Source organism: Canis lupus, chromosome 9 (assembly GCF_048164855.1).
Source record: "Canis lupus baileyi chromosome 9, mCanLup2.hap1, whole genome shotgun sequence".
NCBI classification, from domain to species: domain Eukaryota; kingdom Metazoa; phylum Chordata; class Mammalia; order Carnivora; family Canidae; genus Canis; species Canis lupus.
Genome location: NC_132846.1, coordinates 8165552 through 8188751, shown reverse-complemented (window position 1 = coordinate 8188751; position 23200 = coordinate 8165552). Strand labels below are relative to the sequence as shown.

Genomic DNA, 23200 nt, shown 5'->3' with positions numbered 1-23200 from the left:
CAGATTTCTTATACTCTTGAGGATATTGTGGACTACATTAGTGTTTAAAATATGGGTAAACATTAATGTTTAAAATATGGGTAAAGTAATGAGCCACATATAGATCAAAGGAATAAATCATGAAACTTCACAATTAAAAAAAAAAAAGGCTTTCTATATGTATGTCCTTTAAGTAAACCATTTAAATAACTTGAAGTAAATGTTTTCCAGTCTTGCTTACAAGGTGGGCCTGTGGCAGGGATCTCAAGAACAGTGTAATAAGGAATCTATAATGTAATCACTTAGTGTTTAGTAAAATATTGTTTAATAGAACTCAATTGAAGATACAATGTCTTTATAAATTTTCTTCTCAACACCGGCATTTATACTCAGTCTAGAGATATTTCCAGAGTAATTAGTTACACCAGAAAAAACCCCCACAATTAGTTCAAAATAGCTAAGATCCACAGAGGAAATAGAAAGGTCCCAGCTGTGATTCTAATTCATCAACAACAATACATTTTTAAATCACCTATTTAGGGATCCCTGAGTGGCGCAGCGGTTTAGCGCCTGCCTTTGGCCCAGGGCACGATCCTGGAGACCCAGGATCGAATCCCACATCGGGCTCCCAGTGCATGGAGCCTGCTTTTCTCTCTGCCTATGTCTCTGCCTCTCTCTCTCTCTCACTGTGTGGCTATCATAAATAAATAAAATAAAAAAAAATAAATCACCTATTTAAAACTAAAATAATATAAAAAATAAGGAGGATCAGTGCCAAGGTATTTGTTAAAGAAGTGATAGAATGTAAAATGTCATAAACAACAGTAAAAATATGAGTTGCTTAGATTGCATTTAACAACGAAAAGTGCAACATGTCATGATAATTCTTGGAGAAACATTGAGAAATCTGAAAACCTTAATTTTCTGTTTTTGTATGAGATCATACCTAAATTGATTTCAGAGAAATTCTGCTCTCTTACAAGATAATTATGTGACCACTTTTGAGAACTCTAAGAACAGAAATCCATTTAGTTTTTTCATACAAAGGAACTTTAACATAATTGATTATACAAATGATAAAGTTGAGAGTGAGTGCCATGAAGCATGACAAATACTAGCAATAGTAGGAAGACACCAACTATTCCTAGGACAAAAGAAACAGTGAGAGGAAATGGTATAAGAAGAACAGGAAGGTAGGATTGTCCTGCCTGGCAGCCAGAAACAGGAACATGCAACAAGGGCTTTCTATCAGGAGCAGGAACTAATACAGATACATAGTCACTGCTAGAAAAGCTACTATAGGCGAGAAGGGGTGCAGGAGGGGAAATACCCTGATTTATTTTTTTTACCCTCCAATACCTGCAATTTGCTGAATATAAACAAGAGTCAATAGACAGGAAAATCTGTAATGCAGAGTAAATCAAGAGAATGTGAGAAAGACACCAGCAACCAAACAGTCAAATAAGTAGCACAGGAATTATAAGAAATGAAAATGTTAAGAATCCATAAATATCAGCTCATCCAACCTCTCACTTGTTTCAAAGCATTCATAGCCAGGAATGGTTCTGAAAAATGTCTGCACTTATGCAGAAACAAAATCCTTTATTTGTAGTCTGATCACATTTTCTAATGTTCACTGGTTTGGTCATCATCCTTTTTTACAGTATCTCTCCAATTGTAAAGTCCATTTGGTGATCTTAATTATTATTTTATTTGGTTGGCTATAGAAGCTAAGTAAGTAGTTCTCAAGCTCATTCATGAGCAGTTATCTTCAAAAATGAACAAAAAGACTGATATTGAGATGCCATGGCAGAAACCTAGAGAACTTACAGTTTTAATCTTCTTTACGTATTTTTTGTAGACTTTTATGTTTCTCCTTAGCGTGTAAGAGTAAAGAATATTTAGTTAAGCAAAGCTGTTCTCATACAGTAAGCTTCAAATCATAAAACCCAGTCCATATTCATTCTGCTTAGAACATCACCTTCCATTTTGCAAAAATATTTCCAGGATTCCAACTGTTTATCTCTGACATCATGTGGAAAGGATTTATTATCTCCTCTCCTGAGAGAAATATCAGATCTTACACATATAAAAATATTACTGACTTTTAATCTCTTTTCTGTTCTAAACGTTCTAATTCTCTATGTCTAACTCATTAAGAATACACTGTGATGGGTTTTTTCTGCTTTGAATTATGGTCTTAAGCCAGTTTTTTTAGCACTGATAATGTGGTTGTTTTCATCCCAGCCAAATCCAATTAATTTTTCAAGTAAAATTTCAAGGCATATTATATCAAAGCTTTTACTCCAGTTGAAAACAAAATTCAAGAATGGAAAACAGCTGTGTGCCTTTCTCCACTGTTTCTTTAATTCTCCCTAAGGTTTTGTTGTTTGTTCTTATGCTAGCATGGTTTCTATAGAAGTCAGTTTATTTGTTTGGGGAAGGGAGTGGGTATGGGTGGGTGTTTTCTGAATTCGGGTTCTCCAAATAGAACCAGTAGGATATATGCATGTGTGTATATAAATGTGCATGTGTTTAAGGAATGACTTATGAGATTTTGGGAGCTGGCGAGTTTGAAACTTGTAGGGCAGCCTGGCAGGCGACATTCTGGTAAGAGCTAATGTTTCAGCCCCAAGTCCGAAGTGATCATGAGACAGAATTTCTTCCTCTTCGGTGGACCTCAGCTTTTTCTCTTAAGGCCTTCAACTGACTGTATAAAGCCCACCCACATAATGGATGCTACTCTACTTTATGCAAAAGTCTACTGATTTACATTTTAATCATGACTAAATAATGACTTAGCAACAACATGAAGACTGGCCTTTGACCAAACAACTGGGCACCATAGCCTAGTCAAGTTGACACATAACTTAACGATCACATTTTCGTTTGTTACAATTACTCCTTTGACCAGAAATCTATTTCACTTGAGTTGTATTGCATCATTATCTATTATAAAAAATACAGTGCTAGAAAATATTTAGAGAAATGTGAATTCTGAGTATGACTTCATTTCTAAAATATTAAGAACATTATTATTATTAAACTTTATTTTAAGAAAAAGCATTAAAATGAAAAATGACTTGTAATATTTCCTAAGCTGAAAATTTGATAAAACTCCTGTAGGAGAGGTAAATCCACTTACATATATTATAAAACGCCCTCAAAACCTAATTTAAATTTGTAAAAAAAAAAAAAAATTCCTGATGCTGAACATTTATTCTATAATCTTTGCATTATTCTAATTTTTCATACATTTTCAGTAAATTTCAGTGGCTATATATGAAGTTTGTATTTTGAATGTGTAGTTAAATCTATTTTTTAAATATAAAACCCAGATATTTTAGTAAGGTCAAAGCCAATGCTTGTAGTTTAATTACTATTATTTTAAACCCTGGTAAGACTTACTTTGGTGAATGTTTCCCTAGTACTTTATGCAGGATTATACTTTAGAAATTTTTTTTCTTTTTTATATAACTACTACTTTGTCACTTTTTTATAAATCTACCTATAAAAAAAGCATAGTCTTAATGAAATTATGTTCCTAAGGAAACTAATTTCTAAGTCACTTTGTAGTTTTTGTAATTAAAAAACAAAAAAGGAAAATACAGTTTTTGTTAATTAAATACCATTTCTCGTATATCAATGATCCACCTGAGACTGGAAATGAAATAGTTCTCTCTTGTTTAAAAAATAGTGACCAAAAAATGGATCTTTTTAAGTTCTGTTGTCCAAAGTTATTTTAAACTTTCTTCCTGATATCTTTTATATTCTTCTTTCAAAATTCAACTGCCACACAGTTTAAGAATTTAGTTTCTTAATTTTTTTCAGTCTCCTAATAGCATGATGGATGGTCTACAATTGGAACTCCATTGGAAAATGTTTTTTTCTTTCTTTTTTTTTTATTAAAGAACTTAAGCAATATTTAGACTATTAAATCACACACTACTTTTTAAGATAATGCTTTTCTCTATATAATTTAAAGATTTTTCATAAACATAGCCTCATTAATCTTCTGTGTCTCCAAAGGTAATTGTGTATGCATGATTTCCATTTTACAGATTGTAAACTAACCTGAGGAAACTGACCATCATGGGATTCCTTTTGTTCCTCGTGCCACAGCTTTGACCCACAAAGATTTCAAATTTATTACAGGCATAGACTTTATTTTACTCTTCTATTATATTCCCCAAAGTCCAAAGAGAATGCAGTCTTGTGTGACTAAAGGAAAAAAAGTTTCAAAGTCAGAAAGCCAGGCTGTGAGACATAGCTTTCCCATTTGGGCAAATTATTTAACCTCTCCAAGTTTACATCTGTGAAACACCTGCTCTCTCCACAACAGTGTTGTTTGTGAGGCTCAAATGAAAGAAATATGTAAATGTGCTTTGTAAATTGCAGCTCCTATATAAATGTTAGTTATTATGTTATACTTATAACCCCACTTGACAGTTTCTTTGATGCAAATATTGAATGTTCTCAATGTTGGCATTCTTCAAGCCATAGTATATCAGATATATTTACCAATCATTTACTGAATACACTAAAGAATGAATATTATTGAATATTCACTGTGTATCCGGCCCTGTTCTAGATTCTGGTGTAGAGAGGCTACATTTTTTTTAAATGTTGTTATCAGGCAGGACTGAAGACCCTAAACACTCTAAAGAAGTAAAAGTGGAAGCTTGTGGCTAACTGGGGAAAAAACACCTAGATAAAGGATATAGCAAGTGCCAAGAATGTTCGAGATGCAAATAGAGGACAGATGTGCTGTTGCAGTGTAAACAGAGAGAGGGTAGTAGGACATGAGCTCTGAGATAGTAGGGATAGGGGTAGATCAAGAAAGACATTATGAATACTGGTTTTTACTCTGAATAACTTGGTAAGCATTGGAGAGCTTTATACAGGGTGACATGTGTCACTGTAGCTCCTAGAATGAGAATAGAATGAAGAAGAAGAAAGGCAGAAGGGATATAACCAGCTGAAGGAATGAATGCAGCAGCCCTGGAAAAATATGACGGTGCACTCAATCAAGGTACTAGCAGACTGCATGGTAATAAGAAGGCAGATTATATCTATACATTTTGAATGTAGAGCTGATAAAAAATCTGTGAATGGTTTTATAGTAAAACCATGTACACATTTTGAAAAAACTTACATCTTTATAAAATTGAGTCATCTCCAATTACTTAGATCATCTTTAATTCCCCTTAGTTTTGTAGTTTCCAGTGTAGAATTCCAGAACTGATTTTCCTGCATTTTCCTTAGATACATAATGATTTTTATTGCTATTTTAGGTTCATCTTTATTAATTTTTCTCTACTATATATAATTTATACATAATTTTATCTACATTGCTAAATATACATAATCTTCTCAAGTCTGTAAGAACTTAATGAATGAATAATACCAGACCTGAAACTAATGTAACATTATATTATCAACTATACTGCAAAAAAAAAAAAAAAAGATATTAGATGTAAAACAAAAAGGAAAGAGGAATTTGAAAATAGTTGATTACAACCAAAGAAGGAAGGATCCATAGAAAAATAAAGAATAGAGGCTCTTGGGTGGTTTCGTGGGTTGGGCATCTGACTCGATTTCAGCTAGGGTCATGATCTCAGCCCTGCTTCAGTCTCCGTACTCAACCTGCAGTCTGCTTAAGATTCTCTCCCTTTCCCTCTGTCCCTCCCGGATACCACTACTGCTCTTTCTTTCTCTCAGAAAAATTTTAAAAAAAAGAAAAAGAACAAAAAAAGAATGGGATAAAAGCTTTAAACACAAATATATAAATACAAATATAATAATATGATATATAAGTAGGTGTATGTGTACACACACATATACATTCACACACTAAAATTTTATACACACACATATATATACACATACTCTAAAATTTTACATTTATGTATCTATATGTATAAAATGTCAAAAATAGGTTTTATATAATTCATTCTGTTTCGTGTTTTTTTTTCTATCTTGCATCCTTCACTAGAGTAGTCAAATATTTTCAATTATGCAATGTTTTTCCTTTATCAATTATTTTCAAACTATGTATTTTTAATGATTACCATATATATTTTATGCATCCTTGATGTATTACAGTGCAGTACTACTTTTTTTTAGACAAAAGGAGTGGCAGAGAGAGAGAGAAAAACAGTATCGTAAGCAGGCTCCACACACAGTGCTGAGCCTGAAGCAGGGCTCAATCTCCCAACCCTGAGATAATGACCTGAGCTGAAATTAAGAGTCAGATGCTTAACTGACTGAGCCACCCTTATATTAAGAGTCAGGTTTTATCAGCTTTGTAAATTCGTATATTCTCAAATATTGTTTTGTACCTCTCTCTGATGCCTCTAGCTCTGGGATTCTAATTACTATTGTGTTGGACAGTGGAAATCTCACAAGTGTCTTACAATCATTTCCTTTATTTCCCATTATATTTTCTCTGTTTTCAATTAAGATAGATATTTTCTATTGTTCTCTCTTACAGTTCACTAATTGTGTTTTCTGCTCTAATTTGCTGATAAAATCACTTATTGAAGTCCCCCCCAGCATTATTAAATAAAATTATAAGATATTTAAGATATAGCTTATACTGATTTCATATTTGTATAATTGTGAAATGAGTCCTACCATGTAAGTAACATAAATGCCATAACCTCATATACCTTTTTTTTCTTCTTCTGGTAAGAAACATTTAAGTTCTATTCCCAGAAAATTTCAATTATATAATAATATGTTACCAGCCAGCTATCCTCCATGTTTTGCATTATATCCTCAGACCTTATTCATCTTATACCTAAAAGTTTGCATGCCAATAAGCGTGGGCAAGGATGTAGAGAAAAGGGAACCCTTATACAGTGTTGGTGGAAATGTAAATTGATTCAACTACTATGGAAAACTACATGGTGGCTCCTCAAAAAATTAAAAATAGAACTACCATATGACCCAGCAGTTCCACTTCTAGGTATATACTCAAAATAAATGAAAACAGATTATTGAAGAGATATCTGCATTCCCATATTTATTGCAGTATTATTCACTATAGCCAAGATAGGAAAACAACAACCTAAATGTCTGTCAATGGATGAATAAACAAAAAAGATGTGATATATAAATATATATATACACCTTATTCATATGCATGTATATGTGACATATATACATATATACATGTGTGCATTTATACCTTATTCATATGCGCATATATATATATATACACACACACACACATGCATATATTATTCAGTCATGAGAAAGAACATCCTTCCATTTGCAACAACCTACATTGACCTTGAAGATATTATCATTATGCTGAGTCAGGTAAGTCAAACAAAGACAAATACTGTGTGATAAAACTTATATGTGAAATCTAAAAATGCCAAACTTGGGCAGCCTGCGTGGCTCAGCGGTTTAGCACCACCTTCCGCCCGGGATGTGATCCTGGAGACTCAGGATCCAGTCCCGTGTCAGGCTCCTTGCGGGGAGCCTGCTTCTCCCTCTGCCTGTGTCTCTGCCTCTCTCTCTGTGTCTTCCATGAATAGATAAATAAAGTCTTTAAAAAAAATAAAAAATTCAAACTTATAAAAAGAGAATAAATAGTGGTTACCAGGGGTTGGGAGGTGAGAAGATAGGAGAAATGTTGGAGGGTACAAACTTACAATGAGTAAAAAATAAGTCCTACAATTCTAATGTACACTGTAATGAATAAAGACTACAATATTATAATCATCAAACTTTCTAAGAGACTGGATCTTAATTATTCCAATCACTCATTAAAAAGAAATGATAATTACGTGATGTGATAGAGGTGTTAATTATCACTACAATGGAAATTATAAATATATAAATATATCAAATCAACATGTTGTACACCTTAAATTTACATGTTATATGTCAAATATATTTTAATTAAAGAAATTTTTAAAAATGAATCGAATGCAAATTGAATCCTACAAAATAAATAGGAAATTAAAACCACAAACAGTCCGGTATGTTCTAAGTAGGTAAAACCAGTCGCTGGGCATCCACATTAATAAAATAGAGAACAAAGATGTGCTCAAAACAACAAACAGGAAAAAAAGAATAAATTAAAAATGGTTCATCAATTCAAACTGAGTGAATTAGGAATAGATGGGAACTTCTTTGTTGTTTTCATAAGGGGTATCTACAGACATCCCAGAGCAAACATTTTCATTAATGGTGAAATATTAAAAGTTATACTTCTGAGATTGGGAATGAGACAGGAATGTCTATTCTTATCCCTTTTATTGAACATAGTGCTGAATGTCCTAGTCCCTGCAGAAGTATAAGAATAAAAGGTATAAGAATTTGAATGTAGGACTTAAAACTCTCATGATATCAGACAACAGAGTCATATACTTTAAAATTCAAAATGATCTATAGTCAAATTATAAGAATTAATAAGTAGGATCAGCACAGTTTTTATGAAGATTGACCTGCAATCAAAAAGTCTACAAATAGGGGATCCCTGGGTGGCTCAGCGGTTTGGCGCCTGCCATTGGCCCAGGGCGCGATCCTGCAGTCCCGGGATCAAGTCCCGCGTCGGGCTCCCTGCATGGAGCCTGCTTCTCCCTCTGCCTGTGTCTCTGCCTCTCTCTCTCTCTATCATGAATAAATAAAAAAAAAATCTAAAAAAAATTAAAGCATACAAATAAATACATATAGCAAACTATATATAGATATTACACTGCAAGAACAGTAAGTTCAATGAGAATACATAATATGGTCAGTGTTGTCTCTCATTAGAAATACAGAATTCCGTAATGTGGCTTTAAACTGAAGTGAGAGCTTTAATGCAGCATTGCCATCAAAGTCTCTGTAATTAAATCTTTGATGTGTTGCTCTATATGACTTCTGCTTAATTTTCATTAAAGAAATGTCTGCTTTAAGCATATCCAACTGTATACCCAGTGCCTTATTTCAATGATGGCACCTAGGAGGCACTCAAACTATCTACTTATTGAATGATTGAATAAACGACATACTATTTTTCCTATTTCTAAAATCTCTTAAATCTATTCTATTCAAATCCCTTTTATTGTAAGATGGATAAATTTTGGGGGAGATAAAAGTATTAAATGTCTATTCTCTTTTAACAATATTGTCTATTTAATTTCTTCCGTCAGTCAAGTAAATTGAGCAATACATATTTTTTTGGATCTCTTTGTTAGTGATGTGTAAAATAACTGCCCAGAGCAGAGATAGGCAATATGGTATTGCTGAACAAGATGCACCGATTACTGTAAAACAGACTGGCTTCTAATTCTAGCCATTAGTTAAGACGCAATAATTCTATGACCTAAGGCAAGTTACTTTGTCTTTGTAAACCTGCTTACACAGTTAAAAATGGGAAAATAATACCAATCTCTAAAGTGACCATTAAAAATTAAAACGTGATGATATATGCTAGCTATTTTTTGTAACATTTCACACATAGATAAGTATTATTATCATTATTATTACAAATCAATAACTGCACAATCTCAATACATACCTCCCACTGGAAACTCCAGAACTTTTAAATAAGAGCTTAGACAGAGAAATCTAGTTGTAAGAGGAATTTAAAAAAATGTGTTTTGAAACTACAGTTGCACAGTATGTGCACTCCTTTTATTGAGAGTACACTTTTTATTTGACATGTATTCACCACAGTGGGTAAAAGGGAATATTGGGAATATTGATATTCCTCCACTGACATTGTGCAATTATCCTCTTGGGTGTAATGAATTTCTTATTCGAATAAGAGTTTAAAGTAGAGGAAAAAATATGTACTGTCTTTCAAAAGCAAAGTCATTAACTCTGAAGAGGAGCAAGTTAAAAGGCAGCTGCTAAGATCTATGAAGTTCTACCAAAAGCAATGAAGGTATTTCTTAATTGCTATGGTTTCATTACTGTAAAACATTTGGAACATGTTGGCCTTTAATGCCATCAACCTATAGCACACATGTTCACAAAAAGGAAAGTAATATCAGTGGAAAATTATGCACTACAATGTGGGTAAGTCAAGACGACAACTTTATTTTCAATATAAAATGTAAAATTAGGTTGGTGTAAGATTCAAAATGATCTCAAAGTTATGTTATTTTAAAAAGTGTTAGTGGTTCACAGGCAATACCCAAGATTGGCAGAGAAAGAAGTAACAAATATTGCTAAGATCAATACAAAGCAAGAAGGAATAGGTGGTCGTTCCCTCCCAAGATTCATTCGCTCTGCTTTTGCTTAACAAAATCACAAAGTCAGAACATAATTGCAATCTCAAAGAAATACAGATAAACATATTCATGAAATGAGTGTTTGTGTTGTTCCTGGGACTGCTTAAGCCCTGGAGACAGAGCAGTGTAGACCTAAGAGCCCTGCCCTTGAAGTTTACATTCAGTTATCAAAACATGAAGTGTCAAAAATTTCTTTTGTCTAGTGCTTGTGAAGTTAAGTGGGACAGCCTTTATTCAGTACATCAGCATTGTTCAGATTCAAATTATTTTCAGTCAGAAAAACTAAATGAAAAAAAAAAAAAAAAGAACTCACGTGGACTCTCCCACCACCAGGATTTTTAAGCAGTAATATGGTTCTTTAAGATCTTTGCTTCTTACAAGAAGCAAAACAAAAGTTTGGAGGTTAAGAGTATTATTGTGTCAAAGAAATTACAATTTCCAAAGATTGCAGGTGCTAATGTAATGATAAAAATTTTAAGATAATTCTGTAAAATTGTTTAGCAAGTTTGGCTTGCTAACTTTTTATAGTCAGAATTTGGGTATGAAAGGCTGAAAATATAGTAGTATCTTTTGTTTACTTGTTTGTTTGCTTGCTTGGTAAAAACAGACAGCTACAAGCTGAGGTTGGTAGAGTCTATCCTCCAGATCCCAACTACAACTTGGTCTGAATTCTGACAAGGAGTTTCTGAAACTCCAAGTGACACTCACTCTGTCTCACACTATTTAACTGCAAAAATCAACTGTGGGACTTAGGATAGCAATTGATTGTGTGACTCCATCAAGTGTTCATAAGCACCTATTATAATGTGCTTAACATTATGCTAATTGCTGTGAATACACAAGAGAAGTTTAAGACATAGTCTTAACTCTCAAAGACTATAAGGGTTTATCTGGAAATGCATATGAAATAAACACCTTAAGAGAACAACAAAACACCTTGCATAATTAAAGGTTTACCGGCAGAATTTCAGGGGAGGAGAAAGTTAATAGATAATTTGCTAGTTAGAAAAGCACTGTAGGAGGGAAAGAATTAGATAGAAACTGGCCCATTGGGCTGGGTGGGATTTGTGAAGGCAAAAAAGAAAACATGGTGAGAATATTCCAAGCAAGGATGGCATGAATGAAGACACACAGTGAGAAGGAACTTAACTGTGTAGTTGCTGGGTGTGTTGACATTCCCAAAGCATAAGCTAAGAATCCTCTCGCCATGTCATATCAGAATTCCTGAAATCTAACCCTAGTCAGCATATAGATATCTTCAAGACTGAGATTTTTGAAGTGATTTTCACTTAAGGAAATGTGGGGACACGTGAATAAATACAATCAAATGTATCATCTAAACACATTCTCCAATATTGATTAATCCTTTAAGTGGGTTGTATTTTGTCAAGAGTCTCATAATATAAGCATGTAAATGAATATATGGAAAGCAGGAGTGTATACAGGTTGAGAAACAGTTTTATGACTTAGAGCTCTAATTCAGCTTCTTTAGCCTCCAAAATATATTTTCTTTTTAGGTAGAGTATAAGATTTTGTATAAGTGGTGGTAGACAAATTTTTCTCTATTTCTAAGGATATAAAAAAAGAAAGAAAGGTAGAGACATAAAAGGACTGAAACTACAGGCAAAGGTTTCCAGAAAAAGTATCTTGCCTATCAGAATTTTAACATAGAAGAAAAGATTACTAAGGTAAATCATGAACTCTTTAATTTTTAAGGAAATGTTACTAAGCTTTGTTTCCAAAGCACTGACCACAAACAAGGGATGATTGAAGTGACTACTTGAAGTGAATTCCCTATAAACTCAACTCTTTCCAAAGAAAATCTATAAGGGTGTTAAAAATGGTTTCCTTGTTCAATAGCATTTTTGAATGCTAAAATCAGCTAAAATACCATGCATAGTAAGTTATACTAAATTGACACTGCTTCAATTCAGTGGACTAGGAATTAACATCTCAATTATTTGTAGTATTAACAAAGGCAGGAAAAAATTGTCACTGGTGAGAAGCCTCTAAATCATTCAGCTTATCACTTCCCAGAGTTGTCAGACACTGGGCAAGCACATTTTTGTTTTGTTTATTGCTAAATTAAAATGAAGAAAGCTCTGGGGGAAAATCAGTTCCACCTGTGGCCAAATGTTTAAAAGGGTCATTACTAATAGCCAGATTGGCACATATTTGATAAGCTCAGTCTTAGAATGCATTGCTCCACTATAAGATTTTTTCAGTTGCCTTAATCTAGAATGGCAATAAAAATAAATGTGTTGATCTTAATATTTCTGCTGAAAGCTTCCCTTATAATATCCTGCCACCACCCCACAAGTATTATGTATTATTTAAAGTTAGTATAATTCATTATTTTTCACCCAAAATACCCACTGTTCATCTTCTTTGAAAACTATAATTATTCAATAATATGCTATATTGATTCAAATATTTGAATGCCTTATTGGCCCCTAAGGTGAATGTGAACTTACTGGCAGTAAGCTGATAGATACCATAAAATAATTCCAAACAAGAAATTACTAAAAGGAAATCTGTAATTCCAGTCCACCTTGCTAGAGTCACTCCAGAGCTCACACTACTTAGATCTTTAAGCACATCTGAACCTGCATGCAGACAGCATGCTTTGTCAAGCTTTACTGAAGCCTGCAGAGCACAGTGGGGATCCAAGCCATATCAGAGGCTCCACATTCCCTTTCCTAATGCCACTTTAGTATACTACCAGGATGCCATATTGTGAACATCAGACCCATCGCAGAAAGTGGTCCATGCTCCAGCATCACATAGCCCTGGTCAGTGCACTGGCATTCTGCTCAGTTACACACTAAGTCCTTTATTATCTAGAACTTCAGTTGGTTTGAATTATCTCTTCTCAAAGTTATCACTGGCCCCTTGTTAAATAAAACCAACAATATCAGGGCATATTCCTTCTAAATTATAGAAATGAAAGTGTGAATAATTATGGATTCAATTTTCCATTACCTTCAATTTTAGATATGAATTTAGATTCATATTTAAATCTATGTTTATCTCATGGTAAATTCCACTTTAAAAATGTACACTTTTCTAGAGATACATATAGTTACCTTGAAAATTAAGAGACATAAATCCACACACTGCTGTAATTAAAGATTCACATGGTAGAAGTCCTATTAGACTCCAAGATTATAGTGTCCTCTTCATACTGGTACTTCATAAATCTTGATGCAAATACCCTGACTTTATAACATCTCAACACAAGACACAAGTGTTAAAATTATCCCCAGTGATCATCTCAATCATCTACTGCTTCCCTCCCACACTCAAGCCATCTCTAAAAGAGGGCTATATTCCAATTGTCATGGGATCTCATCACTTCTCATATTTACTTCATTCCTAGAATCTCATTGTCTCCACATCAAATGAGATTTCTTACTTTAAATGATACAATTTCAGCTAGTTCTCTTCAACTCCAAATTCTCTTGGAAAGACAAGATTTAATGAGCAGATGATTTCTATTTCACATGTTCAAAGTTGATATTAGTCTTTCCTCTGTCTTCTTTTCTCTTTATAGATATTGTAAATGTCCAGATTGAGAGCATGGGCCAGCATATCTTTCCTTTGCCTTTTACAGCATGTCCTTGCTGGCTGTCCTCTTTTCAAATTTTGTGTTTCTTTGAATGGGCTATTGCACTGATGGCTTTTGGCAGCTGCCGAGTGCTAAACCTGCATATAAAATCAATCTGTAGGGCCAGAGTCGCAAAACCGGGCCTACTTGAAATGACTTTTTTCAGCTTTCTGGTTACTGTCATATTAGAGTTTTAGTGCAATAGGCAAGGACAATAATTTATTTTACTTTATGAGAAATCTTTATCTTCAAGGGCCAATGCCTGGTTGAATTCTTTTCAGATCATCCTCTTGAATTTATGCAGCATTTATAGCAATTCAAGATCTTCTTCCTACTAAATATTATGGAAGAGAGTCCAAGACAGTCTTCTGTACCAAATTTTGCATTAAAGCACAAAAAGATACTAAGATATTATGGTATATTCATTATTTTCCCATACATGGGAAATATTACCAGAAACCATTTTATGCTTTCTTCCTCTTGTATATTTTTCTACCTTATCTCAAGAACAAAAGCCCTATTTCATTGCAGTTAAGACGTTGGATTTTGGTGTTAACCCAGCCTAAATCACTTCCCAGCTCTCTTCGAATAGAAAGTAAGAATGTCCTTGGGCCAATTACTTATGTAATATATAAAGCTTATTATACTCATACATAAAATATAATGATCATTCTTACGTTAGAGGAATAAGAAGGATATTTTTAAATAAATTAAAAATTCATATAAGGCAGCTAACACAATACCTGACACAAAGGAAACTTTCAAATTATGTCATTAAATTTATGATTAAGTATAATAACTGCCACTTTTGTTGTCTACTAGTATAAGGAAATTGTGCCTGAGTAACTCACCCCATCACAATCACCTGTTCAATGAAAAACAGAAATTAAGAATGTGTATTTCCAGAATAAAGCAACTTAATGTTTAGAACGCAATAAGGATAATTTTTTTTTTAAATAAAGTTTAAAAAAGTCTTGTGTTACCCTTATATTCATTGTTTAACAAGTTACTCCAAACTTAGTGGCATAAAACAACCCCATTTAATTGTACTTGGAAAATCATTAGGTTGGATATCTAGAAAGGTACAATAGAATTGCCTTTTTTTTTTGCTTCAAGAGGTCCGGAGATTCGAATAGAAAGACCCAAATGATGTGGGCTGTAACATTTATCTAGAGATGTCACTTCCAAGATGTCTTCTTAATTTTCAAGTATGGATCAAATGGAACTATTGACCAGAGTATTAAAACATGGCCTCTCCATGTGGCCTAGACTCCTAACAGCATAGTGGCTGGGTTTTGTTAGAGAATCTCCTGAAATGGAACCTCCATGGAACTAGGGTTATAGGAGAACAGTGTGGAAGCTACATGGTCTTTTCTGACATAGCCTCAGAAATAATATAGTGGTCACTTTAGCTATGCTCTCTTGCATCAAAGTAGTCACAAACCTGTCCATGTTCAAAGCAAGAAGACATAAACTCCAGTTTTCTTGGAAGAAAAGTTAAAGAATTTTGAAGCTCTATTTTTAAATACTACATCTTTCCTCCATAAACTACTATTGCTTTGATCACTTCTTTTCATGCTTCCCTGCCCCTTTTTCAGTATTACTTAGTTCTCATTGTACATTGCTTTGTGGTTATTCCTGACTAGATTAAACTTTGTAAATATTATCTATTAATATTATAAACTTAAGAACACAGGAATCATATTTTCCCTTCATTTGTGTCTTCAAATAATTTCCAGCACAAGACTCTTCTTGCACTTTTCTGATTCATTCAATAAGCTTGAATATTTAGCAATATCTTAAAACAAAAGCACATAGGCATTAGCAACAACGGCTAACAACTTTACAAATTAGGGCTAACTTCAGAGATTAGGAAATGCATGATGGGTACCAAGACGTACCCTAAAAATATTAGAAGTAGAGAAATAACTATTTTTATTTAACAAGCCAGGAGACCCTAATTCATAAAGGAACTAAAGTATTCATTAGCTTTGGAATGAGAAAATATCAGTTTGTTCCTAACAGATGCCTAAAATGAATGCAGACTCAAAACAATGGAGGTCTGGAATCTATCATTCATCTTGAGAAGGGAATATTCCCCCAGTATTTGATTTGATCAGAGCATTCCTTTGCCCTAACATGACCACATGGCCAAATTCTATTGTACTTTAAGACTCAACTCAGAGAACCTTGATCCACCAAATTTTACTGATCCTTTCCCCACCACCAAGCTAAAGGGAATTGCTTTTTCCTGTGACTATGAATTGCATTCTATATGCTTTTCTTTTGTGGCTTTCTGTTTACCAGTTCATATTCTCATTATTTAAAAACATGACATCTCCTTTTCTAGGTCCTAAATGGTGCACAGTAAGTATCACAAAGATATAAAGAAGAAAGGGAAGGTCAGAGGGAGAGAAAAGATGAGGTGGAGAAGAGTATGAGGAGAGGAGATTAAGGGAAGAACATAAAGAAGGATGGGGATGGAGAAAGAAGGTCCAGAGGATGAACAGCAAAAAGAAGGGTAGCACATTGTCTTTCAAAGGGGTAGATTAAAAAAAAAAAGCAAGATAATCTACTTAAAAAAAAGAATATCAGAAACAGTGTATGGGAGCTCCATTGGAGTTAAATAATAAAGATCATCACTTTGTACTTTGGCCAAGACAGTAATAAAATGGAAAGCTTTAGAAGTAGACTTTGAAATACGTTCCTATTAATTAATATACTTTTGTCCTTGAAACTGGGATTGTACTCATATAAACCATTTTATTTCCTCTTGAGCTATTTCAAGAACTATTACAGAGCTCTGTGTTGCTCATTAAGGAATTTAGAATAAGGAGCAAAGGACTTAAAGAAAGATTGTTTTATGGATGCTCTCGAGAATTAGCCATAGCCAGCTGAAGACAGCAGACTCACACAAAATGTATCTTCCCTATGAATGCTCCATACACTGGTCATCCAGCTCTTCGATCTCAGTCATATATAAATTAATCCAGGCTCAGCACTCAGAAAGGCAAACAAAACATTTAATTTTAAATACTGCCACAGTTAAAATTTAGAGACAATTTCTTAGGAATCAGGACAATGTCAGTAAGGATGCCAGTGGATCTTTGAAGTCTCTAGTTCCAACTGCAGGCAAAGGAGAAGTCCAACAGTTACCCCACACAAGTACAGAATCCCTGACCTGAGGCTACCCTCACTGTGCCTCCATCAGATTTTTTTAGACCCATAGACAGAAACCCTCCAGGTCAACAGTAGTGAACTCTGGACAGGGATAGCTCTTGGTAAGCACCTCAGGCAGAGTCATTGACAACTCCTTTATACTGTTTATAAAGTTAAAAAAGAATACATCCAGCAAGCGGCCACCAAGATCATTATAACATCAAGGATTATTCCTTTCATCTTAACTGTTCTTTTGTCTACTTTTAATTTCATTTGGTTTTAGCCTGATTTCTTTCAGAATTTAAGTATGATCAACCCCAATAATTGATGATGCTGAAAGAAGTAATCTCATCAAAACCCTGAGCAGCTGTGTCTTTTACATTGGCTGACTCTCTTGTGTCTGCCATTATCCAGGCTATTGGTCAAACATTCCAAAATGGTTGGACTATTTCCATCAAGTAGTCTCAGCAAATTTCTATTTGGAGGCAGCCTGCTTAGTCGTGACCACTCCACCATTCCTACCTGTACCATAGCGAGGTACAAAAAGTGCTGCCCTACTCAGATCTGTAGAGCAGTTGATGCTTCTTCCTCTACACTACAGTCGTAAAGTTCATACCTCTGTGGTGTCCAATAAAGCTCATGTCATTTCTGCTTGCCTAGCAATAGAGTGTAATGGAAATAATATGGGATTGGTAGCCAGAAAACTTAAATTTGAGACTTAGCTCTATCATTGGCTGACCATATCATCTTTTAAAAAGCTGCAACATCTCTGCCTTGATTTCCTAACCTATAAAATGGGAGGACAGAATTGTAAAGTCATTCATCCCTCATCTCTGTTGGGAAAAATAAATAAAAGTCAATGTGAAATGCTTTTTTAAGTATATATCTATTTTTAATATGTCAAACTTTTGCACCAAGTAACTAAACCTAAGTGACTAAATTAGTATGGCTAACTTAGAAGCTGTGTTTCTGAACCAGCATAACCTAACCTCAGTAAATTACCAGGGTCAATTATGAAGGAAAAACTTATACTCTCTATTCTATTTCAGGACATCATTATTGTTTTTTCTTTTTCCTGTGGGAGACTTGCCAAGCCCAAACAGATGGTGTTTGTTAAAAAAGAAAAGGTAATTGAATAAAGGCAGCCTCATGTCGTTAATAACCCATTTTAAAAGCACGAAGCATAAACCGTTTTACTCTCACCCAGTGGCATTAGATCACTGCTTCACCAAAAAGGTCAACTCAGAAGGACTTGTAGTTTCACAGCCTCTTCTCAAAAATACTCTCTGTAGTCCATAAGGCACTTTTGAATAGAGAAAAAGTTAAGCAAGGAAAGATTCCCAATTCTATCCTAATGCTTAACAATGGAATGGTTGACTTCACATCAAGGTTTAAATACATTTCAAATAGAAGCCCAAACTTTAAAGAAATCCTGTGTTACAAAACTTTCCAAAAATCATGACTTCTCAATACTTTCTAGCAAAGCAACGATACTTCATCCACCTCTCTTTGGCATATTGTATCCCATCAAGTGGGAAAAGGGGTGCTGTTGGGCTTCAATGTCTGTGGTCCTCAGTCAATGTCCACACTGTCCCAGAGCTCAATGTTTTGTTGCCAAAGGAAATGATAGCTTCCAGAATCTAGCTAGGAAACTAATGCTCCAAGGTAAGCAGAAAGCTGGGCAAGCCATGCAGATGAACAGAGGAGATCACTGTGGAGATCATTGAAGCCTAGTGATTTATGAGACACCAAACTATCTGCAAACAACTGTTCTAACTTTTCTTCCACAGAGCAAGTAACACACAAACTACAAGGTGCCCTTCTTGAGGAGACCACAAGAGAGAAGAACACTTGGATACAACTACTTTGTTGCTGTTACTGCTTTTAATGTATAAGATATCTCTTCTTCAAATCTTTCTGAGAAAGGTACATTTTATAGATGATCTAGTTGATTTCAACATGTGGGAATTTCACTTGTAATCTTCCTTAAAACTAATCTGCAGGAAAAAAATGACTAAAACTGATTTGCATAAAGACACTTGACATGTGGCAGGCACGAGATTAGGCTCTGAAATCTCTTGTGGGCACATGTATGTGTGCATGAGGGTACATGTTTGTGTGTGTATGTGTGTGTTTTTAATAAGCAAACACACACATACATATATGGAAACTTGTATATAACATATATAAGGATTCTATGCATAATTCACATGTATATATTTTGTGTGTGTGGAATTTTACATCCCAGAAAGTTCCCTGGAAGCAGTAACATCTCACCATTATTAGCTCAATGTCATCATCGCATAAGTAGGATATGCAATAGCCCTATCAATGTCTTCATGAACAGAATGGATTTAAGATAGAAGAGATAAAAGGAAAGGAAAGCTATACTGTAAAATATATATTAATCGCAGAACTTCATTTAATGACTTGTAATTTGGGTGCTGCTTTGATGTCCTAGGGCCTTAATCTTTTTTTTTTTTTTTTAAGAGTCAATCTGAATAAACCCTTTATAATTTGTTTAAATGCAGGATGAGTAATGCTAGCATGAGTTGGGGAAAACAAAACACTAGAAAGATATGTGGAACTGTCAGTAATTCATCAGGGCCAGCCAATTTTAGCACCTAATAATTTTTTTTTCTGTGCTCCTTCTTTAGAAGAGAACAAATCAGAACGCCAATGCAGTAAATTCTCACAGGGGAAACCATAATTCTATTGATGTGCTTCAAGATGGCTTTTTGTTTTCAATTCTGCAAAAGCAGATCGATAAAACTAATGCAGGTTCTCTCCTCAGACTTTTCTTCTACATTCATAGTTAGGAGACTGGATAACACTAGTTTAACTGATTCAGCACTGGTAGGCACAAGTTTTGCACAGGAGTAGAAAATAAGAGGTAAAAGAAAAAACAATAACAAAACAGACAAAATACAGTACTAGAGTGAGACAGTTTCATTTATCAGTTAAGCATGTGAACCCTTATGTTAATATACCTAGGTTTGAATCCTAATTTTCTCACTAGGTGTAACTTCAGCAAGAGATATGATGATTCCAGACCCCATAAAATTCCTTTAACTTACTCTTAAGTATTAAATGAGAGTAAGAAAAGGTAAGAGAATTAAATGAAATTATCCATGTAAAAAAACTCTTAGAAGTTTCAGCAAATTCTAAGTGTTCCATAAATGTTAACATCGCTACGATTGTGTGACTTTTAATACTCTTGCTCTTTGGGCATGGGTGTGCTTCCTAGATCATTCAAAACCTGTAGGAAAAAAATGAGGTCATCCAAAGAGATAAGAATCAATGCATTTGAATATGGATTTAGACAGAGTTTGGGATAGAGGTGAAGAAGGAGCCTATGAGAGCAGAGAGAGAATTTGGAAAGGCTTTTAACAACTCCTGTCTGTCTTCCTTTTTATTTGCTACAGTCCTAAGAGCTGATGGAAGAAGAAAATATAATATGCATGCTAACCAGTCTGAAGAGAACTCAGGGGAATGCTGGAGCAATCCTAACTTTCAGACACTAACATTGTCTCCTAATACTCATTTAACTTAGACTTGCTGTCCTTCAAAACAATTCTTATCTCCACTTTGAAATGGGAATGTACTCATCCTTTTTTATCCACTTTATTGAAATTGTAAGCTCACTTTATTGTAAGCTCATTCCTGTATGTTCTTCCCATGCACTCTCTGTAATGACCCAACGCCGCCTCTCTGACAACATAGCAGTTAAGACCCTCTTGGATATCAGCGCTGAGGCCATCGCTTAGCTGCAGGTCCTGGAGCAAATAATCTTTTATCTATGCCTGAAACTTCCGTATCTTCCCTATGTCCCTATGTACAGTGGACTATACAGCTTCATCCTAAAGTAAGAAATGTTTTATTCGGTGTGTTGGTGGAAGGAAAGTGTCGGAGGAAATTAGGCTTATTTGCAACCTCAAGATCATAATTAGACGGAGGTACAAATGGTTTCATCAACATGCTGAAACATAAAAGTACCAATAGTGTGGGATTTCTAGATATACAACGAAGACCTCTTCACCTTTACACAAGATAAACATGACTCAAAAGCTGTTGATACAAAAACTACATTTGCATTGTTACATTATTTTCTGTAGAACTGATGATTTTGAGAGACATGTAAAAGGGAGAAATGAAATTCCTTTAACTTTTGTTAATTTAAAAAAATATTTCTTCATAACTCAAAAAATATTTCTTCATAACTTAGAATATAGTCCTCAGCAATTCATTCCTAAGGCTTATATTTAATATATTCAGCCAAAGCCACTTAAGACTTGATAAAAGTTCCCAGATGAGTGGTTCATTATGCAATTGTGAAGTCAATAGTGTTTGAAGAGGAAATTGATAGTGGAAACAAATTATTAATAACAAAAATCACTTTTTAAAAAATTGATAGTGTTTTTTGGAGAAATTTTAGGATTATAGAAAAACTTATCAGTAAATACACAGAGTTCCCATATATCCTCTCCTCCTAAAAACATAGACAATTTCCCATCTAATGGACATGTTGCATTAGTGTGATAAATGTGTTGTAACTGACGAGATAATACTGATGCATTATCATTAAAGTCGATAGTTTACATCAGGATTCACTCTTTGTATATATTCTATGAGTTTTGACTGATGACATGTATCTACCCTTATAGTATCATACAGAGTAGTTACTCTGCCATAATAATCCCGTGTTTCACCTTTTCATTTCTCCCTCCCTCTCTCAAACTTCTGGCAACCATTGATATTTTTGCTGTCTCCACAGCTTTGTTTTTTCTGAAATATTACTTAGAATGATATTATTATTAGTTAGAATGATATGCTATGTAGCCTTTTCAAAAAACAAAAAACATCTTACCTTCTTTCACTTAGCAATATGTATTTAAGAGCCTTCCATATCTTTCTATGGCTGGATAACTCATTTCTTTTCATTGCTGAAGAATATTTCATTGGATGAGTGGGTCATATTTTGTGCATTCACTTTCTGAATTATTGAATGCTTCCAAATGTTGGAAATTATGAATAAAGCTGCTATAAGCACTTGCAAGTTTTTATGTGGAGGTAAGATGTCCACTCATTTGGGTAAATACCAAGGAGCTATACCATTTCAAATTTTCACTGATAATGAATGAGAGTTCTTATTGCTCCACATCCTTGTTAGCATTTGTATTGTCAGATATTTAGATTTAGCCATTCTAATAGGTACACGGTGGCATCTTATTATTGTTTTAATTTTCAATTCCCTGATGAGAAATTACAATGAGTATCTTTTCATATGCTTTGTCTTCTGTGTATCTTTGCTTATGAAGTATCTGTTCAGATATTTAATATTTTTTAATTGGGTTGTTTACTTCTGTTGAGTTTTAATTCTTCTATGTATATTTTAGATACCAGTCCTTTTACGTGTCTTAACATCACTTTTTATACTTGACTTTATTTTTAAAGATAGTTTTAGATTTAAATCTAGTTTCCTTTTTAAACATCGTACATTAGTAATAAACATAACTTTTAATAATTAGTCTCCAGATAATGTGAAAGTTGAAACAAGGTCCAAATTTATCAGTTTCCTGAGGGTGATAAGGAACCCAGACTCTCCATCATCTAGTGACCTTGGATGCTGTAGTTTGGAAGCACTCAGACATTTTGCACTCATTGCCCATCTAACATCAATAGCAATAATCATGTCTTTAGTTCTTAGCACTTTCAGCTGAATTTAGTATGTCTTTAGTATGTTTGATTGAGTCAAGAATGAATAGGATGGTCACATTCTGTCAATCCTGTAATTTCTCTTCTGTCCAGCCTCTGTGTTTTAAGTAGAAGAAAACATCCTTATGATCTGTTACCTTTATTTATCAAATAACCGAAGAAAGATCCCAAGAACTATAACTAGGTCTTCACATTTCTTTCCACTTCGTTCATCCGTAGAGTTCACACAAAGATTCACTCTCCTCAAACTAACCAGAAACAATGAGGTCTATCTTTCCATATTGTTTATATTTCTTTTTTCACTGCTTGCTTTTAGCCCACAAGTTTTTCTCTCATGGCTCTAAACAAGGTCAGATTTACCCAAAATACCCATCACCCTTTTTGTAAATGCATGAAGTTATGCTATATGCTTACAATTGCTTCCCATATGAAATAAAATGCTACATTTTACTTCGTGTTAAAATCTCAACCCAAGTACCACATCTATTTCCAAAACCAATAC

At 34.1% G+C, this 23200-nt stretch overlaps 2 long non-coding RNA genes across 3 annotated transcripts in view; one reads left to right on the top strand and one right to left on the bottom strand.

The window, feature by feature from the left end:
• Positions 1 to 23200, bottom strand: part of LOC140639352 (uncharacterized) — an 84246-nt gene that overhangs the window by 43743 nt on the left and 17303 nt on the right. The window lies entirely within an intron of this gene.
• On the top strand, positions 11791 to 18903 carry LOC140639351 (uncharacterized). The gene is made up of 3 exons (XR_012036089.1): positions 11791 to 11905; positions 18033 to 18110; positions 18774 to 18903. It is a non-coding gene; the product is annotated as an uncharacterized lncRNA (long non-coding RNA).